Here is a 13,515-nt window from a genome sequence, read left to right as displayed (position 1 = left end):
CAAATGACACTATAATATTTCCAATGACACTACAAGATTTCGATTCCACATTGACATTTCAAATGATACTACTCCAAATGACACTATAACGTTTCAAATGATACTACAAGATTTCGAATGCCGCATTGACATTTTAAATGACACTACTCCGACAAACAAATGATATTACAAGATTTCAAATGACACTACAAAATTTCAAATGACACTACAAGTTTTCAAGTGACATTATGATATTTCAAATGACACTACAAAATTTCAAATGACACTATGACACTACAAGATTTCAAAATGATACTATGACATACAAATGACACTATGACATTTCAAATGACACTGCGACATTTGAAATGACACTAGAAGTTTTCAAGACATTTCAAATGATATAGTGTAATTTCAAATGAAACTACAACATTTCAAATGACATTATAATATTTCAAATTACACTACAAGATTTCGAAATAACACTATGATATTCAAATGACACTACAAGATTTCAAAATGTTATAGTGTCTTTTGAAATGTTAAAGTGTCTTTTGAAATCTTGTAGTGTCATTGGAAATGTTTAAGTGTGATTCTAAATCTTAAAGTGTCATTTCAAATGTTATAATGTCTTTTGAAATGTTAAAGTGTCTTTTGAAATCTTGTAGTGTCATTTTCATGTTGGAGTAATGTCATTTGAAATGTTATAGTGTTATTTGAAATATAGTAGTGTCATTTTATATTTTATAGTTTCTTGTGAAATGTTAAAGTGTCGTTTGTAATGTTATAGTGTTATTTCAAATATTTTTGTGTCATTTCAAAATGATACTACAATAATTCAAATGATGCTTTAATAATTCAATCGACACTTCAACAATTCAAATGACACTACAATAGTTCAAATGAGACTTCAACAATTGAAATGACACTTGAACAAGCATACTAAGATACACCTCATCTCACAAGCCAAGACCTTGTCCCAAACAGGAGCCAAGCTTTTGTAGACTATCAAAACCTTAGAGGTAGGGATGGCAATGGATCCTGGACCCGGTCCAGATCCGTGGATCCAGATCCAATTTTACGGATCTGGATCTCAATTTTTTGGATCCGCGGATCTGGATCCGGATCTGGATCTCATTTTCTAAAACGGATCTGGATCTGGATCTTAACATTTGAGATCCGGATCCGACCCAGATCCGACCCGTGGATCCGATTTAATTCAAAATATATCATTTATTTTTTATATTTATTTTATTTATAATATTAGATATATTAAAAATTAAAAAAAAATAGAATAACTTTGAAAACCTAATTTCTAATTCATCTCCCTCTCTGACAAACATGGATTTCATACCTCAATATCACACGAATTGTTGTCATTTTTCCCCATGAATTGATTGCATATATGTGTTTGTATCCCAATTTTGAGTATTTATGAAGTTTTGATTGCTTAGTATAGTTTTTGAGTATTTTCAGGGCAAATCAAGAGTTGATTGGAGAATTGTGAGAGCATAGGATTGAAGTACGTCTCGAGAGGAATCCATGAGCGTGAACGGCGCCCGAATCGGAGCTCGGACGAGGGAGAACGGGGCCGACAAAGTCAGCCGCGCACAGAGGCCGCGGCCGCGGTCACGCGTCGTGGGGAAGGTATCGCCCGCGGTCACCACCCGCGGCCGCGGGGTGGGACCGCGGGCTAAGTGCTCGAGTCCAGGGGTGTCCCGCGGTCACCACCCGCGACCGCGGTCTGGGACCGCGGGTCCCCCCACGGTCACCACCCGCGGCCGCGGGGCGGGACCGCGGGTTCCCTGAGTTTTGCCCACGTTTGAGCACCACGGGCGCGGGCCATGACCGCGGGAAAAGAGCGGAGTCGCGTTTTCCAGCCCTTAAACCCCATTTTCCCCCTTTTTTCTCTCATTCTTCTTCTTCCCCATCACTCATCTTCCCCAACACTACACACACAAAACCCTAGCCTCCTTTAACACACCCATCTACCATTGAAGACCATTGAAGAGAAGAGAAGGAAGAAGAAGCTCATAAATAGGATTTGTCATTTCTTACTCTCTATTTCATTATGTACACCTTTAACTTTGATTTATTGTGTTTGAACATGTTAGGCTAAATTTCTCTTTGATTTGGGGATTAGGCTAGATGATTATTGTAATGGATTGATTATTTATGCTCAATATAAATCTTGTTTGTTCATTTGCACATTATCTTTTCAAACCCTTGATTTATTTCTTGTATGGATTGTTGGCCACATTCTATGCATTTCTAATTTGTACTTTGAATCGGGAGAGGATAATTGCAATAGATAAGGTGTTTGAAACATATCAATTCGATAACCGGGAGGTTGAGAGTTGGGTGAGAGTATGTCGATCTTTGTGTGCTTTTGGGAGTTATAGGTTAGAAGTTGACCGGGGACGGCAATTATGACCCGTAATCTACCGTTCTAGTCGTCCGGGAGGGGGCTAGAACTAGTTGGGAGATCACTCTAGATAATTAGGATTGTCAAGATTAATATTGAGCTATAATTGAAGTCTTTTGCTTAATTATCGATGCCTAGTCCCTAAATCGCCTTAATCATCTTATTTATCCACTTTGCTTATTTGATTTTTATTTGTCTTTGCACTTGTTAAGTATTTAGTTAGATAATCAAACCAATCACTCAATCGTTTAGTCTAAATAGTCGAGTAAAATGAATTAGGATAATCACTAGATTGAACTACTAATCCTTGTGGGATACGACCTTGCTTCCATATATTACAATTACCCGTATACTTGCGGCGTGGTGAAAATATTAGCGAACAAGTTTTTGGCGCCGTTGCCGGGGATTAGTTTAGTTTCTTTGCTTGTGATATTTTGCTTCATTGTGCTTAACTACTTTAGACATTTTACTTGCTTTAATTTTTGTTTTCTATTTTAAGATTGTGTTTTGACTTCTTGTTCTTGTTGGTTGATAGGTAGTGTATGAACACAAGATCTAAGGGTGCACCTCTTATACCTATAAACCTTGAGGTTGAAGCTTTTTGTCGACACAACAAAGCAAGAACAAGAAGAGATAGAGAGTTGGAGGAAGCTATGGCGGAAAATCACGACTTAATCCGTCAACTTCAAATGCAATTAGAAGCCATGCAAGGGAAAATCAATGAGCAAGAAGCTCTAAGAAATACACCTCCACCACCACCTATTAGCAATATGTTCCAACCCATTGTCCAACAAGGAGGAGTGAATGCCCCGAGAATCAACGCCACAAATTTTGAGCTCAAGCCGGCCCTCATAAATATGGTACAACAAAACCAATTCGCCGGTCTTTCCCAAGATGACCCGAATGGACATCTTGGAAACTTCTTGGAGATATGCGGCACCATCAAGATGAATGGAGTCCCGGAGGATGCCATTCGACTTCGACTCTTCCCCTTTTCGCTAAGGGGCATGGCCAAGACATGGTACCAATCTTTAGAGGGTGGTTCTATCACTACATGGGAGAACATGGCTCAAAAGTTTCTCAACAAGTTCTACCCTCCGGGTAGAACCATGAAGATGAAGAAGGACATAGTCCAATTTCACCAATTTGATGGAGAATCCTTCTACGAAGCTTGGGAGAGATTCAAAGAGATGCTAAGGAAGTGCCCTAACCATGGTTTAGATCAAAACACAATCATTTGTGTATTCTACACCGGGTGTAGTGGTGAGATGCAAAGAGACATGAATGCATCGGCCAATGGAGCATTGTTGGAGAAAAGCCACGCGGAGGCCGCTCACATCATAGAGAACTTGGCCACCAATTGCCATCAATTCCCAACGGAGAGGATCATCTTGAAGAAGGTGGCGGCTACAACAAGCTCGGATCCGATAGCTCTTTTGACGGCTCAATTGACCGCCATGAATAGCAAGATTGATGCTATATCAATGTCAAGGGTAGAGCCCGTGGTTGAAGAACAAACTAGCTTCGAGGATGTGAACTACATCAACAACAACAACAACCGAGGCTATGCGAACTTCCGGCCCCAACAACAAGGTGGCTACCAAGGGCAAGGGCAATACACTCAAGGATTCCAACCTAACCGCCACCCTAACCTCTCCTATAGCAATCCAAACAATTTCTTGCAACCACCGCCCGGATTTGCGGTGAGCCATGGCATGATCAAGGAAGAGAAGAAGCTCAACCTTGAAGAAATATTGATGAAGTTCATGACCACGACTCAAGCTCACATGACAAGAACGGATGAGAAGTTAGAGGCTCAAGCCAAGCAATTGAAAATGCTTGAGATACAAGTGGGACAAATTGCCGAGTCTATAAACAATCAACACCAACAAGGGCAATTCCCAAGCAACACAATCGTGAATCCCAAGGAGCATTGCAAGGCCATTGCTCTAAGGAGTGGGACAACATATGAAGAGCCCAAGATGCCCGACGAAGAAGATAGAAGTGGTGTTGTGGTTGAAGTTGGAGATGGCAACCCTTCCAAGGAACAAGGAGATAGAGGAAAGAAGAAGGAGGTGTACGTGGCTCCACCACCTTATTGCCCACCAATCCCTTTTCCTCAAAGACATCAAAAGAAGAATGTGGAGAATGAATTCTCCAAGTTTCTTGAGATTTTTCGAAAGGTGCACATCAACATTCCACTTATTGAAGCTTTGAAACAAATGCCCTCCTATGCAAAGTTCCTAAAGGAGGTCATATCAAACAAGAGGAAGATGGGAGAGAATGAGACGGTCAATCTAACCGAAGAATGTAGTGCCGTTCTCCAAAGAAAAATCCCCACCAAGATCAAGGACCCCGGGAGCTTCACAATCCCTTGTGATATTGGGAATGATCGTTTTGGGAAAGCTTTGTGTGATTTGGGAGCAAGTATAAATTTGATGCCGCTCTCAATCTTCAACAAGCTAGAGATTGGCACCATCAAGCCAACCACAATTGCCCTTCAAATGGCAGATCGTTCCGTTTCCTATCCAAAGGGGATAGTAGAAGATGTCCTAGTGAAAGTCAACAATTTCATTTTCCCGGTGGACTTTGTTGTTTTGGACATGGTGGAAGACAAAGATGTGCCTTTGATTCTGGGGCGCCCTTTCTTGGCAACGGGGAGAGCCCTCATTGATGTTGCTAAGGGCGAACTCACCCTTAGAGTGAATGACGAGAGTTTCACATTTTCAATCCACAAGGCTCTCAAGTACAAGGAGGAAGAAGAAAAGAGGGTTGGTGAATGCAAGATGATGCAAGTGATAGAGTCTTGCATCAACATGGAGGAGTACCACATCTACAACAATCCAATGGACACTTGCCTCCTAAACCCTCTATTTTCTTTTGTTGATAATGATGAGTTTAATGCTTCTAACTTATTTATTGAGGCTAATGAAATGAACTTTGTGCAGAAAATTTCACAAGGAGAGGCATGTTTCTTGGACTTGAGAAATGGAGAGCCGAAAGATGAAGGAGTGGAGAAGAAGACTCCCAGCTTGGAGTTAAAACCTCTCCCCGAACACTTGAAATACGCCTTCCTTGGTGAGGATGAGGCGTATCCGGTAATTGTATCATCCTACCTTTCTCCTCATGAGCTTGATCAATTGCTAAATGTTTTGAGGAAGTATAGGTCCGCTATAGGATGGTCAATTTCCGATTTAAAAGGGATTAGCCCATCCATTTGCATGCATAGGATTTTGATGGAAGATGATTTTAAACCTAGGAGGCAAGGCCAAAGACGGTTAAACCCTATTATGCAAGAAGTAGTAAGAAAAGAAGTTCTCAAATTGCTAGATGCGGGAATTATTTTTGCTATTTCGGATAGTGAGTGGGTTAGTCCCACTCAAGTTGTTGCTAAAAAGGGGGGGGATAACCGTCATAAAAGATGAGCATAATGAGCTAATTGCAACTAGGTTAGTAAATGGATGGAGGATGTGTATTGACTATAGGATGTTGAACACAGCTACTCGAAAAGATCACTTTCCTCTTCCTTTTATTGACCAAATGCTTGATAGGTTGGCGGGGTATGAATTTTATTGTTTTCTTGATGGGTACTCCGGGTATAATCAAATCATGATTGCCCCGGAGGACCAAGAAAAGACCGCTTTCACTTGTCCTTATGGCATTTTTGCTTATAGACGCATTCCATTTGGTCTTTGCAATGCCCCCGCTACTTTTCAACGATGCATGATGGCCATTTTCCATGATTTAATTGAAAATGTAATGGAAGTTTTTATGGATGACTTTTCTATCTTTGGCAATTCTTTTGATCATTGTCTCCATAATCTATCTATTGTGTTGCAAAGGTGTGAGGAAACTAACCTTGTATTGAATTGGGAAAAATGTCATTTTATGGTTAGGGATGGAATTGTGCTTGGACACAAGGTCTCCAAAGCCGGATTGGAGGTGGATCGAGCAAAGATAGTGGCCATTGAGAAGCTTCCACCACCATCCAATGAGAAAGCCGTGAGAAGCTTCCTTGGACATGCCGGGTTTTATCGAAGATTCATCCAAGATTTCTCAAAGATCACCAAACCCTTATGTCACCTTCTTGAAAAAGATGCAAAGTTCAACTTTGATGAAGATTGTTTGGTGGCCTTTGAGAAACTCAAAAAGGCTTTAGTGAGTGCTCCCATCTTGATCACACCGGATTGGTCACAACCGTTTGAGCTCATGTGTGACGCAAGCGACATCGCCGTCGGGGCCGTGTTGGGGCAAAAGAAAGACAAGCTATTTAGAGTCATCTACTACGCTAGTAGGACTCTAGATAAGGCTCAATCAAACTACACCGTCACTGAAAAGGAACTTTTGGCGGTTGTGTATGCCTTCGACAAATTCCGCTCCTACCTCATTGGCACAAAATCTATTGTTCACACCGACCATGCGGCCATCCGGTATTTATTTGAGAAGAAAGATGCCAAGCCGAGGTTGATAAGGTGGATCCTCCTCCTTCAAGAGTTTAATATTGAAATCCGAGATAGGAGAGGATGTGAAAATGTTGTGGCGGATCACCTTTCAAGACTTGAGAATCCCGTGGAAGGGGAAAATGCCGATGTGCCCATCAATGATAATTTTCCCGATGAGCAAATCTTGCAAGTCAAGACCCACACCCCATGGTATGCGGACTACGTCAACTATCTTGCATCCGGCATTCATCCACCACCCGAGTTGAATCGTTACCAAAGAAAAAAATTCTTTCATGATGTGAAATTCTTCTTATGGGATGAGCCGTTCTTGTATCGACGATGTGCCGACACCATCATCCGGCGGTGTGTACCCGAAGAGGAATGGGGAGCTATTATGAGGGAGTGTCATTCTTCCCCTAGTGGAGGGCACTTTGGCACCAACCGAACCGCTTTTAAGGTGCTTCAAAGTGGCTTCTATTGGCCAACTATTTTCAAGGATTGCCACTCATTTATTTTGAGTTGTGATCAATGCCAAAGAATGGGAGGAATATCAAAGAAGCACGAGATGCCCCTTAACAATGTGATTGAAGTTGAGCTCTTTGATGTATGGGGCATAGACTTTATGGGCCCATTCCCAATGTCTTTCGGCTTCCAATACATTTTGTTGGCCGTGGAGTATGTTTCAAGATGGGTGGAAGCAATTCCTACTCAAACCAATGACTCCAAAGTGGTGATCAAGTTCCTTCAAAAGAATATTTTGACAAGGCATGGAATTCCAAGGGCCTTGATAAGCGATGGAGGATCCCACTTTTGCAACAAGTGGATGGAAGGACTTCTCAAAAAGTACGGGGTGAAGCATAGAGTGACAACGGCTTATCATCCCCAAGCCAATGGTCAAACCGAGTTGGCAAACCGGGAGATCAAACAAGTGCTAGAGAAGACGGTGAATGGGAGCCGGAAGGATTGGTCTCTCTTGCTTGATGACGCACTTTGGGCATATCGAACGGCGTACAAGACACCGCTTGGCATGTCACCATACCAACTTGTATACGGGAAGTCATGTCATCTCCCCGTAGAGTTAGAGCACAGGGCATATTGGGCGGTCAAGAAGCTCAATTTTGATTTCAAGAAGGCCGGCCAAGCTAGAGTCTTTCAACTCAATGAGTTGGATGAATTTCGAAGTGAGGCATTTGCAAGCTCAAGCCTCTACAAAGAGAGGACCAAGAGGTTTCATGATAGGATGATCCACAAACGGGAATTTGCACCCGGGGATGAGGTCCTTCTCTTCAATTCCCGCCTTTCACTCTTTCCGGGAAAACTCAAGTCCAAATGGTCGGGCCCATTCCTCATCAGCAAGGTCTCCCCCAATGGAGCTATTGAATTGAAGGGCAACGATGGACGCACTTTTGTGGTGAATGGCCAACGCATTAAGGCATACTTTCGAGCCGAGCCACGAGAGGAAGTGTCCGTCATCATTCTCGCCGAACCAAAGACATGACACCATCATGAAGACGTCGAGCTCACGACGTTAAACTAAGCGCTAGTTGGGAGGCACCCCAACAAGGTATCTTTAATTTTTGCAAGTTCAATAAACACACATATACATAGGTATTATATATTCATCTATGTATATTTTTTTTATATGTGTGTGATTTCTTTTGTTTGTGAGTTTAATTCCCTTTATCTTAAAAAAAAAAAAAAAAAAAAAAAAAAAGAGAAAAACGCATAAAAATTGAATTTTTCAGAGGTGAGGACTCCCAGGGAGCCCGCGGTCACCACCCGCGGCCGCGGGGTGGGACCGCGGGCGAAACGCGCTGATCCAGGGATGTCCCGCGGTCACCACCCGCGGCCGCGGGCGGGACCGCGGGCCTCCTGGCCCCGCGTTGACTTGCGTTGACTCGGGTTTTTAACCCATTTTTCACCCTTCTTCCTCACTTTTCACTCTCATTTCACACCACCCACGAAATTACACACTCTTCCTCTCTACTTTCACTTCCAAATCCAACTACAAGGTATGTTTTACTTGCTCTCATTCCTTCATTTTTACATTCTAAGCATGATTTAGAAGATTTTTACCGATTATTTTGTGATATTTTGCATTCTACATGTTTATATGCAATTAGGGCTCAAAATTAGGATTTTTCCTACATTGTGCTACATTGTTGAATTGATGATTTTAATTGCTTCTATGCATGTCTAGGATAATGGGTCTTTCATTTATTCGCAATTTAATCGGTGAATTTATGCTTAATTGACATTCTTGCTTAAGAATTTGCTTGTGTTGGGTGTAGATAAATGTCTAAGTTTGGGGGGGAGATTTTGGTGATTGTGGGCTTAATATTGATGCTATGTGTTGTTGTGAGATGCATTGTGATAGTGTGATTTATTTATGTGCTTTTAGAATAAGAATTCGCCCGTTTCCCGGGCTAAATTGCTTAGTTAAGTTGATAGTTAAATTGTTTCTAGTATCTTATTGTTGTCATTGTTGTGTCAAATAAAGACTCACACTTGGTTTTGTAGGCACCTTTTGCTATGGCACCACGTGTAACAAAGGGCAAGGGAAAGGGGAAGGCCAGTACCTCCCGCGCCGATGAGGTGACTATCACTCGGCACACTCCTCAATTCTATGGGATTCGACTTCCTACTCCGGACTCCCGCGAACGTTGGGAGCAACTTTGTGCCATTCCTCACCGGCAATGCCGGTATATTTGCTCGGAAACTATCGAGGCCATGGGAATAGCCGAAGACATTTGGTCTTTGGCGGATAGAGGCGGATGGCGGCGAGTAATCACTGGGGGATGGTTAGCATACCGAGGGCTCACTCTTGAGTTCCTCTCCACATTCCAGCTCATCAAGTCCAACGGAGCTCCATCAAGAATCTCTTTCCAACTCGGGAATGAGCCCCGAGAGCTAACTATTGATGAGTTGGACGAGATTTTGGGTTGCCCCCAAGGAGGAGCATACGCCGGTGGGTTAGAGTTCAATCCCACCCGTATGTGGGAACGATGTCACTTTCGAGGCGTGGAGGAGATTGCAGGCTATGACTCCCGGCGATCAAAGGCAGCGTCATTGCGCAACCCGGTTATCCGCCTTACCCAACGGGCCTTCGGGTTCACTTTCCTTGGTCGGGAGAACGTGGGCTTTTGTCGGTCGAATGAGCTCTTACTCATTCAAGGCGCCCTCACCAACATCTCCTTATCTCTTGGGTGTCTTTTGGCCGACCAATTCGAATCTCAAGCTCACACAAGAGGGGGCAAAATATGCATTGGAGGCATGATCACCCCTATAGCGACACATCTTGGGGTGGCTATTCAAGAAGACCCCATCTCCCGTGACATCCTCCTCGACCGACGTTGCCTAGTGCAACAACACTTTCTCGCCTCCGGGAGACGGCTTTTGTGGATCCTCAAGGGCGACAACGGCAATGTGTACTTTCCATTGCCCAATCCGGCCCTTACCACCATCATGGGCCCCGGGGAGGCCGCTAACCTAGGCATGCGTCAGCCCGCCCACTTTGCCGCCACCATTGCTCACCTCCAAGACGCAAATGCACAACAACAAGCCCCCGAGGGCGAGGAGGAAGAGCAAGCATTTGAACAAGGTGGTGAGATACCTCAACCACCCCCGGCGTATCCAGGAGAGGGTGTCGGATTTGAGGATAGGATGATGGGCCGCTTTGACTCCTTCCAAGCCGCAAACATGGCCCGCTTTGATGCAATCCAAGAAGAGCAAAGAAGGCAATATGAAGCCTTTTTGCAATACCAAGATGATGAGCGGCGCCGCTATGAAGAGCACATGCGCCACTTCCATACCTTCCATGGCCCCTTCCCGCCACCGTAGTCGTGCCCGTACCATTGTGAGTCCGAGCCAACTTATCCTTCTCTTTTCCTCCATCCTTATTTCCACTTTGTGTGAAATAAGTTTGGGGGGAGGGGGAAGATGGATTAGTTGTCTCGTTTATCTTGTGTTTTTGCATGTTGTGTTTTTGTTATGTTTTGGATAATTGAAAGACTTTTTGATGTTTTGATTTTTGTTGGGATAATTGTAACAAATTTTGTGAGGATGATTTGTTTGTTATTGGGCTTATGATATGATTGTGTTTTTGAAAAGAAATTGTTATGTATCTGTCACAGCCCAACTATCCCAATGACGGTTTAACAGGGGTTATGACTTGGGGTGAACAATAAGAAATGGAAATGGACAATTACTTAACATTAAAGTATATGGAAATGTCACTCATAGATAAAATGCTAGGATCATATATGATTATTTGGATACTTATAAAACATACACATAAATGAGAACTGATTAAGGTGGTTACCCAATAACACGTATCACAACTTCATATCATAGAGCTATCCTAATCAAGTGTTTTGCAGCGGAAAACGTGTGAGATATACATATGAAGATGTATACTCAAGGTTACATTTCTTGAAATGTCAAAGGAACACCCGCTCAACATCATTCCATTCCATCAGTTGCTCAACCTGCACATTTAGAAATACATGCAGGGCTGAGTATAAAAATACTCAGTGGGCATAGCCGAAAATACAACATGCATACATATATAAATTGAACTGCCATAACAGTAACACACATGGGTTTTCTTAAATGACATGTGCTTACTAAAATATTTCTTTCATTTTCATAAAGTCGATCGGCCGATCATTTTCCTTCATATGATCCATATCTGTTCCTTTCTGTCACGCGCCGGGAAGGAGGCCTCCTTACCACGGACGCCAAGACCGGTCGCAAGCGACTCGCGGTCTCCATAAGTGTACACGTTAACCCTAGCTAGCGACCTTTGTCTAGCATAGGATCCCAATTGGATTTCCTTTAAAGTTGGCGAACCAACACAGATAGGATACATATAAAAACATAAACATTTTGGCAGTCAATCATTTCATAAACATTTCATTTCATTCATGAACATTTTCATTTTCATTTCATAAGAGTCATTTATCATTTGGGCATAATAATAAACTGAAATTAACAGTTAAAATCATCTCATGCATATATTCGTATAAGAGGCCTACGACACGCAGGGGATCTCTATATACGTATAGTAAAAGTAATGCCCACCTGTATAGGCAAAGCCTGTCGTTTAACCTTATCTCTGAATCGGAATAGCAGTACTAATCCTTCTGATGCTCGAAGCCTACAAGAAATTCTATTCTTAATAGGTCTCGTGAAACTAACTTAAAGTCTTAGTGGATGCACTAAACATACTTGATTCATCACGCCGGGTTTCCAAAATTTAGTAAATAAATAATTGAAAACTAAATTCTTGAGTTAAGGACACCAACAATATCCTTACTCGATTTTCTTAAAAATTGGAATTATAATTAAAACCAATTAAATACTTTTATTGCAAGTAAAAATGCAATTTCATGTCATGCTTAGCATATAATAAGTAATTTACTTAAAATATGCACATAATAATAATTTAATATTATTATGAAAACAAATCTTTGAATAAATTAATTAAACTAATTAATAGTCCAATTAATTAATATAAGTGTAGTCCATTTAATTAATAGAAGACAGCCCAAAATTTTTAAATAAATAAAGGCCCAACTATTAATTAAAACTGAGTCCATGTTGAATAATAAAATTAGCCCAGATTCAATTAAAAGAAAATCGGCCCATAACTTATTTAAATAAACTGAGCCCAATACCCAAGCCCAACACTCTAGTCCTAAAGGAAAAGACTCGGCCCAAATGATTTAATTCGGCCCAAAATAGAAGCCCAAAACCCCAAGCCCAAACCTAACCCAACTCTCACCCTTTTCTCCCCCTTCACCCCCTTCAGACGCACACACACACAAACACATATCTGATATCTCACACTCTCTCTCCCAAGGCTCCATCCCTCTCTCTCTCTCGGTTCACGCGCAGACACATACTCACACAACAAGCGGCGCGGCTTCTCCGGCGACAACAGCTGCCGGAAATCGCCCCATCTCCATCTGATCTCTCTCTATTCGGCTGGTAACAGCCGCCCGTTTCTTCTTCTCTCCCTCAAACGTCCGTGGCCGAGCAGTAGCAGCCATGGCCGCCGAGCTCTGCCTTCCTCCGCTGAACTCCGGCTGCCACGACCAGTAGCTGGTCGCCGCCCCTTCTCACCCTCTCTCTCTCCGTCCTCGGCCCGACATCAGCGGGCAGAGCCGCCGTGCAGCGGCCTCCTCTCTCTCTCACTTCCGCCAACGAGTAGCGGAAGCCGCTCTCTTCCCCGACTTGACTCGGCAGCCGACGGCAGTAGCTTCGCCCCGCCGTCGCCGCTCACCCTCTGAAACTCCCTCTCTGCCCGTCCTTGGCTGGGCAGCAGCGGCACCACCGCCGCCAAACCCAGCCTCCCTCATCTCCCTCCGACGAACAGCGGCTGCCAGACCGCCGCCGCCAAGTTCTGACCCAGTCCAACAGAAGACATGCACCCTCGGCTTCACTCTTCTCTCGGCTGAAACAGGCCCGACATCCCACCGCGAAGAGCGGCGCCCGAGCCCTAGCTCCCTCTCTCTCACCGTGGCCGGGCGACAGCAGCGCCGCTGCCGTGCCGTGCCTCCGTCCACCTCCCGACTCAACACAACAAGTTCGAACAGAGAAAGTTAAAGCTTCAAGACTTTTTTTTTTCTACTCTTCTTTTCATTTTTAAAACAAATCATGCTTTCA

General features: G+C 43.2%; 1 long non-coding RNA gene and 1 other non-coding gene across 2 annotated transcripts; both read right to left on the bottom strand.

The window, feature by feature from the left end:
• Positions 1–3,516: 3,516 nt before the first annotated feature.
• On the bottom strand, positions 3,517–3,623 carry LOC130991051 (small nucleolar RNA R71). The gene has a single exon (XR_009091015.1). It is a non-coding gene; the product is annotated as a small nucleolar RNA R71 (small nucleolar RNA).
• Positions 3,624–11,097: 7,474 nt separating this feature from the next.
• Positions 11,098–13,252, bottom strand: LOC130989100 (uncharacterized). The gene is made up of 2 exons (XR_009090469.1): positions 11,473–13,252; positions 11,098–11,333 (listed from the first exon to the last, which is right to left on the bottom strand). It is a non-coding gene; the product is annotated as an uncharacterized LOC130989100 (long non-coding RNA).
• Positions 13,253–13,515: the final 263 nt, after the last annotated feature.

Source organism: Salvia miltiorrhiza, chromosome 6 (assembly GCF_028751815.1).
Source record: "Salvia miltiorrhiza cultivar Shanhuang (shh) chromosome 6, IMPLAD_Smil_shh, whole genome shotgun sequence".
Lineage (NCBI taxonomy): Eukaryota > Viridiplantae > Streptophyta > Magnoliopsida > Lamiales > Lamiaceae > Salvia > Salvia miltiorrhiza.
Note: the sequence above shows the minus strand (reverse complement) of the source record. Positions and strands in the feature narration are given on the sequence as shown.